The following is an 11,779-nucleotide window of genomic DNA, read 5'->3' on the forward strand; positions in this document are numbered from 1 at the left end:
TAGATGTGTCCAGTGTTGATCACCATTCTTAATGTTTAAAATCTCATCAATGAAATCCCAAACATGTCCTCTTACTTGACCCGCTATTCACCTCTCACTGGTAAAGACCTCAAAGTTAAAGAAATTACTCTTTGGGAATATAAACTACATGGAGGCTACAATAATTCTTTCAGCTATGTGAGCAATCAATTTTGGGGGACTTGTAAGTTAAAGCAGCAGTTTTTAAATGACAGAGTAATGTACTTTTCCTTTCTCCTCTCTAAAATTACCCTAAAAGAAAAAGAAGAATAAAAAACAGAAAAACAGATGCCACCTTTGATAAAACTAGAAGACATATGCAACCACAAACTGCATTATATGAAAACTGAAAGTAGATGGAGAAAGATTAAATGACATAGTAGAGTGAAAGAAAGCCAAACCTAAGGATTCTCAGAGGAGATATTGACAAAAGTTGTCCTGAGAGAAAATACACAAGAATTGGAAGCTCTAGGTACTCCAGATGGTATTATTCTTACTCAGAGATGGGAATGAGGAAACAGGGGAATTGGTTCAAAGACCCGATAGGAAGAGACTTTTTGCTTCCAGCAGTGTGGCAGATTTGATATAATAAAAAGATACCTCCTGCTGAAATGCAATTAGAGCCTGGATAAACTATAACCAGTATCTTAATATATTTTGGGATTGCTATAAAGTAAGAGAAATCTCCAGTTTCCTTCCTTGCACCTCCTTCTGAGGAAGAAAAATAAGAGGTAGCTGAAACTTGAGTATAGAACCACAATACTAAGTAAACTCCAGTAAGTAAATTCCTGAGATGGTTGCCCTGGGGTAGGTGAAGCAAAAGTGTCAACACCTCGGTTGAGGTTGACATGGCCCCATGTGAAGGTGAGATGAAGATGAATGGATGGAGATAAATCCACAAATATAAGAAAAATAGTTATACTAAGCAGGATTTGAAAAAAAAATGTAGTGGAATTGATGAATTCTAAGGAAAAAGACAATATTAAAAGCACTCATAGAGAGGAGAGATGCCTCCTATGAGACAATAAAAATTAAGACAGCTAAAAAAGAGAAAATAATATGTTCAGGTGCTAAGAGAAAATAACTATCATATTAAAATTATGTGTCAAGAGAAATCAGTTTTAAGAATGAGAGTAATAAAAGTTTTTTAGAAAAACAAGAAGAGATGGAATTTATTCTCAAAAGACATTAACCAAAGAAACTACTAAAGAATGAACTTTAGACATTAACCAAAGAAACTACTAAAGAATGAACTTTAGAAATTAGAAGAAAGGTTGGGAAAGCAAAAGAGAACTGTGAGCACAAAAATCAGTGAACATGGAGGCAAGCCATTGCTATCTCTATGTGTAGTCAGTATAAATAATAATACTTATTTTGTGAGCTGAACAAAGTGACAGAAGTATGTAACAAGAATATCTAAGTGGGGAAATGGGTGATCAACGTCAAGGTAGACTATGTTGTTGACTTATTCAGATGTTAAAAACTTAGATGTGGTAAGGTTCAATATGCAGGTAAAACCAAGGGTAACATTTTTTAAAAAGAGGCTCTCTTTAAGTAATAAAAAGATTCCCAAACTGATAAAAAAAAAAAAGTAAAAAATAACAAAAATTAATTTAAACAGGAAAACAAAGAGCACAGCATAAGAAGGAAACACAGAAAACATAAATTAAGATGGCACAAACAAATCCAAATATGACAATAATTCATATATATGAATTATTATATTTAATACACACACACATATGCACTAACCAGTTAAAAGAGATTGTGAGACTTGATTTTAAAAAAGAAAAACTCCACTATATATTGTTTGAAAGAGTCCTACTAAAATATAAGGTAACAGGGCTCCTGGTTGTCTCAGTCAGAAAAGCATGTGACTCTTGATTTTGGGGTCATGAGTTTGAGCCCCATTTTGAGTGCAAAGATTATTTAAATAAATAAAATTAAAAAAAAATAAAATAAAGTTTAAGGTAACAGCAAAGTTGGATGTAAAAGTACATTCTAAAACTAGGTACTGAACAATAAAACCTGGAATTGTTATCTTTTTTACCAAACAAAATAGATACTAATCAAAACCATTTTTTGAGACAAATAAGATCAGTATATACTGATAATGTTTCATTCACCTGGAAGAAATAATTATACTAAACATGTTTCACCAAAAATTAGCCTCAAAATTTAAAAAAATAGAACTACAGAGAGATACTGAAAATCTGTAATTACACTGGGAGATTTCAAACTATCTTTGTCAATTATTCCAGGTCAAGCAGACAAAGAAAAAAAAAACTTGTGAAAATAGAGAAGAATTGAATAATGCAGTTAATCACTATCACATAACAGAATTAGCAATTAGAATATACATTTTTTTTCAAGCACACAGGGAACATATAAAAATTAGCTATATTGTAAGCTTTATATACTCCAGCAAATTTTAAAGAATAAATGTCATACAAGCTTTGTCTTCTGGCCACAGTGAAATTAAAATAAAAATCAGAAATAAAAATATAAATGAGAAATCACACTCTTAAATAATTCATAAGCCAAAGAGACAATCACACCGGGATCTTTTTTTAAATTAGAAGTCAATGATAATGAACATATAAAAGCAAAAATTTATAGGATACAAAGATAAATACTGTTTTAAGGGAGTTTGAGTATTAAATTCTTGTAGTAGAAAAGAAGAAAGAAATTAACAAGCATCCAGTTTAAGAAGTCAGAGAAAAGAACCCAAATAAAGTAGAATGAAAGGGAAAATACAAAATAAGAACAGGAACATACTTAGGAGAAAACAAAGATACAACAGAGAGGATTGCCAAAACCAAATTCTAGTTGTTTCAAAAACTAAAATATAATAGAAAAATCTTTGGTTATCTTAATTAAGAACAAATGAGTTGAAATTAAAATGTAATAAAAGTGAAAAGGGGCACTGAAATGTAGACATAGCAGATATTAAAAAGATTGAATATTATGAACAACTTGATGTCTTTAAATTTTAAAACAAAGACATGGTAAACAAATTCTTAGAAAAATTGAGCCTAATAAAAATGAAATCAAGAAGAAGTAGAAAGTCTGAAGAGTTTATAACCACTGGAGAAATAAAATTAGTAGTTAAAATAATCCCACAAAGAAAGCATTAGGCCCAAATGTTATTACAGGTGAACTCTACCAACTACCAAAGAACAAATCATTCTGATCTAATACAAACTCTTTTGGAGAATTGAAAAGAAGGCAAAATACCCCAACTAACAGTATAAAATCTGTATACTGTAATGGCAAGACCAGGTAAAGACAGAATGAATGAAAAGGAAAAACTATGTGAAACTCTTACTCATGAACCCAGATACCAAAATCTCACCCAAAAGACTGAGGAACCAACTGTACCAAGTGGTGTTTATCTTAGGGACAGAAGAATGTTTTAACATAGAAAACCCATACATGTAAGTTGCCAAAATAACATATTAAGAACTTAAAATAATACTATAATTTAAGTAGATGCAGAAAAAACACCGAATAAAATTCAACACCAACTCATGATAAAAACTGTCACCAAACAAAGAGAGGGAAATATCCTTAAGTTGATCATCTCCCAAACCAAAACAATAACATTCCTAGAGGTGAAAAGTAAGAATCATTTTCCTTAAAATCAGGAACAAGACAAAGATCTTTGCTAACACTATAATGTCCAATTTTGTGTTGGGCATTCTTACCAATATAGTAAAATAAGGGAAAAAAGTGGTAACAATGGAAGAAAAAAATTGATAAATTTACCACATTGAAATTAAGAATAACTGTTGGCTGGAGACAAACTTTAACAGCCACCATAAAGAAAGTGGAAAGATAAGCAAAAAAAAAAAAACTAGGGAAAAGATTCCCTTCACATATAAAAGAAAGGATATTAATATCTCACGTGCAAAAAGAATGCCTATAAGAAAGTTGTTTTTTAAAGATAGCCATAGAAAAATGGGGAGACAAACATCATGGATAAGCGTTTTTCACAGAAGAATGAACACATAGATAGGGCAATCACCTAGGAAACAATGCTCTCCATCATTAGTATTGAGGGAACCTGTCATTAAGCCTGTGATGATGTACAGACACTGGAGTGTCCAAAAGGAAGAAGTCCAATCAGATAAAGTATTGACAAGGATACAGAAATTTCTATACACTGCTAGTAGAAGTATAAATTGGTACAACCATTTTGAAAAACTGTTTTGTCATTTTCCTAAGTGCAACTGATATGTAAAAATACACATACACCAGGATGCAGCAACCTCATTCCTTGGGATCCACCTTAGAGAAATTCTTGCACATTGTGGTAGACAAAATAATGGTCCCACCCCAAAGATGATGGTGTCCTAATCCCCAGAACCTATGAATATACTCCCTTAAAAGGCAAAAGGGACTTTGCAGATGTGATTAAAGTTAAAGACCTGTGGATGAAGAAGTTATCCTGGATTATCTGGGTGAGCCCTGTATAATCACGGAGTACTTTAGAGCAGGGAATGTTTCCCAGAAGATGTGGTCAGAGAAATAGTAGTGTGAGAAAGTTCTGAGGCCGAGGTACTGTTTCTGAAATAAAGATGTACAGGGACAGAAAAGAGGCCTCTAGGAGTTGGAAAAGGCAAGAACATGTATTTTTCCCTAAAGCTTCCAGAAAGGAAAGCAGACCTGCCAACATCTTGTTCTCAGCCCAATGAATCCCATGTTGGATTTCTGAACTACAGAACTAGAAGATAATAATTTCTGTTGTTTTAAGCCACTAGATTTATGGTAACTTGTTATGACAGCAAAGGAAAACTCTTCCACACGTGTATACCAGGAGATGTGCAAAAGAAAGTTTTACACAACATCGTGTCATAACAAGAAACTGAAAACAATCCAAATGTCCATTTACAGAAAAATCAATTTAAAATTTGTAATAATGAAAAAATGCTCCACATCACCTCCCAGTAGGGAAATACAAGTCAAAATCACAGAGATACCACCTTACACCAGTCAGAATGGCTAAAAATAACAAGACAGGGAACCACAAATTTTGGTGAAGATATGGAGAAAGGAAAACCCTCTTATACTGTTAGTGGGAATGCAAGCTGGTACAGCCATACTGGAAAACAGTATGGAGGATCCTCGGGATGTTAAAAGTAGAGCTACCCAAGACTTAGCAATTGCTTTCCTTGGTATTTACCCCAAAGATACAGATGTAGTGAAAAGAAGGGGCACATGGGCCCCAATGTTCATAGCAGCAATGGCCACAATAGCCAAACCATGGAAGGAGCCAAGATACCCTTCAGCTGATGAAAGGATAAAGAAGGTGTGGTTCATATATACAATGGAATATTACTCAGCCATCAGAAAGGAAGAATAGCTACCATTTACATCAACATGGATGGGACTGAAGGAGATTATGCTGTGAAATAAGTCAATCAGAGAAACACAATTATCATATGGTTTCACTCATATGTGGAACATAAGGAATAGGGCAGAGGACAATAGGGGAAGGGAGGGAAAACTGAATGAGAAGAAATCAGAGAGGGAGACAAACCATATGAGATTTTCGACTCCACAAAACAAACTGAGGGTTGTGGAAAGGGAGGGGGTGGGGATGGGATAACCAGGAGATGGGCATTAAAGAGGGTGCATGATATGATGAACCCTGGGTGTTATACTCCACTAATGAATTATTGAATGTTACATCAAAAACTTATGATGTACTATACCTTGGCTAATTGAATTTAAATTAAAAATGTAAAAAGTAAATATAATAAAACTTGTATATCACACAAAGGAATAGTACACAGCACTACAATGAATGAAATATGGTTACAAACAAGACGATAAAATGAATCAGTAGAAATACTGAGTGAAAAATGAAAAGTCACAGAGGACAACATACAGCTTGATACCATTTTTTAAGCATAAAATTTAGCAAAGCTAGACGATACATTGTTTATTGTTATTTATATATGTGATAACAACTGCTTTTTAAAATAAAATAAGATGAAAACAAGCACAAAATTTAGACCTGGAGTTACCACTTAAGCAAGAAGGGGTAAAGGTTAGGAGAAGAGCACATAGATAAAATGTAAAGGTATTAGTTTAGTTCTGACTCTATTTTTTCCTTTTTGTTCTGACTCTTAAATGGTGTGTGGGGTTAATAGGTATTCATCTTAATATTATAGTGCATATTACAAACATATTACATTGTTTGTGTTAAGTACTACTTTATAAATTATAATGTATAGCTGTCTATGTAAGAAAAATTAGACTCCCCAGTTCTTCTCCCTCTACCTCCAGCTCCAGCAATGTAGGCGAGAAGACAAGGAACATTCTAGCACAGCTGCACCAGACATTCCCTAGATTCAGAGACAACAAGCAATTGGGTTATCTTTCTCCAGAAAAATGACATCACCACAGACAGGGAAAAAATAAAACAGGTCTTCCTCAACTTATGACATAGTTGCATTCCAATAAACCATCATAAGTTGAAAATATGGTGTTGACAATGCATTTAATATATAGAATACCATAGCTTAGGTTAGTCCATCTTCAACGTGCTCAGAACACTTAGCCTACAGTTGGGCAAAATCACCTCATTTTATAATATAGATATATTGAATATATCATGTAATTACTGAATACTGTACTGAAAGTATAAAACAAAATGGTTGGATGGGCATCAGCTATTTATCCTTGTGATCACTAGACAACTGGAAACCTCAGCTTTTGCTAGCCCAGGAAAAGATCAAAATTCAAAATGTAAAGCATGGTTTTACTGAATGCATATCACTTTTGCACCATTGTAAAGACAAAATCGCTGAGTCGAACCAGAGTAAGACACAGGTTGTCTGTACATCAGATTTTCCAAAGTTGTACCAATTTATACTCTGTCAAGTGAAAACAAGCAGACCTTTGAGGTCCCATAGGAAATAAAAAGAACAACCCTGTCCTTGGTGGTGGAGCAAACACCACTCAGGTGCAATTAGCAGTTCAGTGTCTCACTTGTAACTGGACCTGTTCAGCCAAGGATGAACCAGATCTTGAGACAAATCTCCTTGTAGAAGACAGAGGCCAAGACAAACAGAAGAGGAACTCAAAGAAACGCATGCAGAGGGTAGAAGTAAAGTATTTTGAAATTATTATTTACTTTTCCAGAGAAATAAGAAGATACTACTTTTTTTTTTTTTTTTACAAGAAAAGGATGCCTATAAAAACAGCAACCAGGGGATAAGAGCTCTTGGAAGTAGAGAAGATATATAGATAGGGGTGGTAGAAAAAAATTCACTAAAGTGGTTGTAAAGAAATATGAGAAAATGTCCTAGAAAAGAGAACAGAAGGATGCAGCCATAGAAAATAAAGAACAGATAAATTAATCAAATTGATCCAAGATGTGCAATATTTAAGTAATAAAAATTACACAGAGAAAGAACAAATAAAACAAAGTATATAGGCAAATGATATTGAGGAAATTTCTCAAAATGGGAAAACACACATCTCTAGATTGAAAATACTTGTCAAGGGGTGCCCAGTTGGCTCAGGCAGCACGGTATGTGACTCTTGGTCTCAGGGTTGTGAGTTCAAGCCCCGAATTGGGTATAGAGCCCACTTAAACAATGACAAAAAAAGCCTCACCAAGTTCCCATCAAAACAAATGGCAGAAGACCTCCCTGTGGTATAAGATCATTTCCCAACTCTAGAGGCAGAGAAAGTTCACATCCAATGGATTGGAATCTCCACTGGATATATCAACAGCAACTCTAGAAAAGAGAAGACAATAAAACAGTGCCTCGAGATTTGAAGGGAAAATGATTTTCACCTTGGAATTCTAGACTGCCAAAAGATTAATAAAGTGTGAAAGCAGAATATTTTCAAGCATGCCACATCTCAAAAGTTTAACCTTGAGTATGCCCTTTCATCAGAAACTCAAAATCTGCCCTAATGAAATGAAGATGTAAATGAAGGGACCCAGTAACAATGGAACCAGCACAAGAAAAGGTAATGGGTAGCCTCAGGATGATGATGGAATTAAGGATCTAGGGCATCAAGAGTGCAGAAGGTCTTGAGAGCAAGCCATCGCAACTGGAACAAGACGTTTTATTTTAGACTTGGTTGGGGAGGGAGGTTGGCACAAGCACACTGGACTTCGTAATGGGTACTACTAAGAATAAGATGTAGCTAATATATTATCTGATGCGTTTGAGAAAGTGGAAAATTGTTTTGAAAGTCATTTTACAAAGCTGATGGAAGATGTAGAAAGGCTTCATGGGAGAGTCAATGAAATAAATGAATGAATGAACAGGTGAAAACATGAGACGGTGATGAAATCCCAGGAAAATCAGAAGATGTACAGGAAAAAAATGTAATAATACTATTCTAACTTGGCTGAACAGTAAATCATTAGAAGACCATAAATGTGGATATAACCTGAAATTGTAATATAGATTAATAGATGATATCTAAAATTAATGAATCTAGGGGCGCCTGGGTGGCTCAGTGGGTTAGGGCCTCTGCCTTCGGCTCAGGTCATGATCTCAGGGTCCTGGGATCGAGCCCCGCATCGGGATCTCTGCTCAGCAGGGAGCCTGCTTCCCTTCCTCTCTCTCTCTGCCTGCCTCTCTGCCTACTTGTGATCTCTGTCAAATAAATAAAATCTTTAAAAAATAATAATATTAAATAAATAAATAAATAAAATTAATGAATCAATAGATGGAAACATGTAATATTATTTCAAAATATGGATAAGATGTCAGCAGAGACAACAAGAAGGATAAAAAGTGACCATGCCTGGGGAATACAATAAAATGGGAAGGAGGGCTAAGATCTCTGTTTTAGTATGTCTTTTAGCACTATTGTACTTTTTAAATTTGTGTATATATTTTTTTTAATTTAGAAAATATTTCAAGAAATATATCACAGGCTAAGTCACCATCAAATAATTGAGGTTCAGAGGTATTAAGGAACTTTCTTAAGATGGTGGCCAGGAAACAAGGATGGCCAGGACTTACAGTGCTCCCTGTTGGACTTGACTGATTCCATTACTGGGTCTAATTATTCGTATCTTTCTGTATCCATCCCTTCTAGCAGGGCTTGCCTACACTAGTTCCAGGTTTGGTCATGTAACCTGCTTAATGCCACAGGGACAGTAACAAATGAGACAAGCAGAGGTATGAAGAGTACTTGCGCACTCTGTCTCTCTCTCCTAATCACAGCATAAGGACGTGCACAGGCCAGCCAGGTGGAGGGGTGTGAGGGACATGGAGAGGAGAACCCAGTCGTCTCCACAGTGGCCATGTCAGAACAGCCCCCAGCTGTCCGTGGACAGTTGGCACAGGACTTCTGTCATCACTGTATAGAAAAAATGCTGAGTCTCAAACAATGAAAAGAAGGCAAGTGCTATTCAAACTACTTTTTTACAGAGAAACAAAACACTTTGATTCTCAATATTTATAGTGTTTTAAACTACACCACACTAAATAAGAGTTTTAGATTTTTTTTCTTCATTTCCCAATACATTTACAACAGGCTATAAGAGAGCTTTCAGTGGTTTAACCAAAATTTTTAAGAACACAGAACAACTGGAATTTTCCCAGTTGATTATAAAAGTCACTTTGAATGGTATCAGCTTACATGCTAATTTTTATGGTCTCACATGATCATGCAAAGTAAGGATTACTTGTGTCTAATCTACAGACTGACAACTGGAACCCTCACTGGGTTCACGGGTCAGATAGTTACATGTCCCATGGGCAAAAGTGAGAGGTCCTCACCCCCAGTGTTGCCTAGAGACACCTGCATATGCGCCTGATCAAGGTTCATGGGAAATGAATAGTTAAGGAGTTGAACCCTTAGAGTACCGAGGAGTGTCTAAAGATGATTTTCAAAACTGAAGTGCAGACTGAGCTAATAAAAATGTAAGTCTAAACGATCACAAGTAAATGACACAGATGCCACTTCTAATTCAGGTGGCTTCTGATTAAAGTCACTTATGAGGTATAAGCAATGATCATTAAATCCATCAAAGAGTCAGTTAAAACTGTGAAGTCATTAGGCTGAGTACATGAAAACATCAGTGCACATCCACAGTTGTTAACAAAGCACCTACTCTAAGTGGACATTGTACCTTGAATTATTAGCAGCAGATCATGAGACCGTCATGGTGAGCTCCACATTTAGTTACCCATTGCTCAGAATGTGAAAACAACCTTTTAATTTTTTAGCGATGTTTAGCATCCCATAACACCAATTTATCAACCTTCAATATACTTAGTGATTCACATTTTGTAAACTATGAAAGACCACATGCCAATTGGTTTTCCTGCCATGATGCAAGTGTCTAAGGTAATACGAAAAGAAGATGGTAACAAACTAATGTATATTTACAGAAAGTCAATGCCACCAGGAGATGGAGAGAAAGCACGCTGGAGATGTGAAGAACCGAGGAATAGAACAAATTGCATCATGTAGAGATTTTCTCCGAAGTTGTATTAAAGCATAGATTTTTTTTTTTTTAATCATGTCTTGGCTTACGGTATTTGCTAGATTTTCTTTCAACTATGAAGAACTACTTTTGTGTGTGTGAGCCCATAAAGGAAAGTTGAAAATAATTGATTCAATCAATGTGTTCTATGGCAAACCACACATGCCATGGCTGCTTTGGCAAAAGGTATTAGGGAAACGAATGGATTCCATGAGAAAGTTACAGAAAGACCTCCTGCAGGTGAAAGTCATCCCCTGGGGTGCCTGGGTGGCTCAGTGGGTTAAAGCCTCTGCCTTCAACTCAGGTCATGATCTCAGGTCATGATCTCAGGGTCCTGGGATCAAGCCCAGCATCACAATGGGCTCTCTGTTCATTGGGGAGCCAGCTTCCCTACCCCCCACCCCCCGCCTGCCTCTCTGTTTACTTGTGATTTCTGTCAAATAAATAAATAAGATTAAAAAAAAAAAGAAGAAAGAAAGAAAAAAATTCACCTCCTGCACTAATGTAGGCATGGACCAGCCCACTCATTAAGGGGCTGAAGCCGGAAGTGCTCCAGGATGTCATTGGTGTGGTTAATTTTATAAAAATAAGACATGGAAATACTGTCAATCTTTAAAATACCTTGCAAGGAGATCAGTAATAGTTATGACAATATTTTATACTTGCTAGCTATTTCATTGAAGGATTATCAACCTTAAAGCTAAGGGTTTTTTTCTTAAGTTCCAACTTTTCCAACATTTTCTGTGATGACAAGCGTCTGTTAGAAGTACACTATCTAGCCACTGTCTTTAAAAAATATATTCAATCCCTTCCTTTCAGGCAAAAGTGACATTTCAACAAGGAATAACTAACTGCCTTTGAAAAGAAATTCAGGTTTCGGAGGGAGCACTTAGAAAATGGGTATTTGGAACTATTTCCATTTTTATGCAATATGTATTGACAAAAAGATGTCTTATCTTAAAGAATATCTTATATCCAATTGCTTTAAAATCTTGGGATCTGAATTTTAAAATCTGCTTTCAACACTGTTCAATGGACTTTTCACATTTGCTAAACAATTTTTTAAACATCTGAATAATTTGCAATAATACCTTCTTGACATCTGGGCATATGAAGATCTCCTAACCAAAATTCCATAACACCTTCCCAGTGGTTGGGATGTAAAAAAATGAGTATCCTGATCCATCAGTGAGCCCATGTGGCTTTTCATAGGGTTGTCATTGTGGAATATAGTTTTCAGTGATGTCAACCACTGACGCAAGTATTTAAAATAAATTGAATTTAGAT

The sequence above is a fragment of the Mustela nigripes genome, chromosome 6 (assembly GCF_022355385.1).
Source record: "Mustela nigripes isolate SB6536 chromosome 6, MUSNIG.SB6536, whole genome shotgun sequence".
NCBI lineage: Eukaryota > Metazoa > Chordata > Mammalia > Carnivora > Mustelidae > Mustela > Mustela nigripes.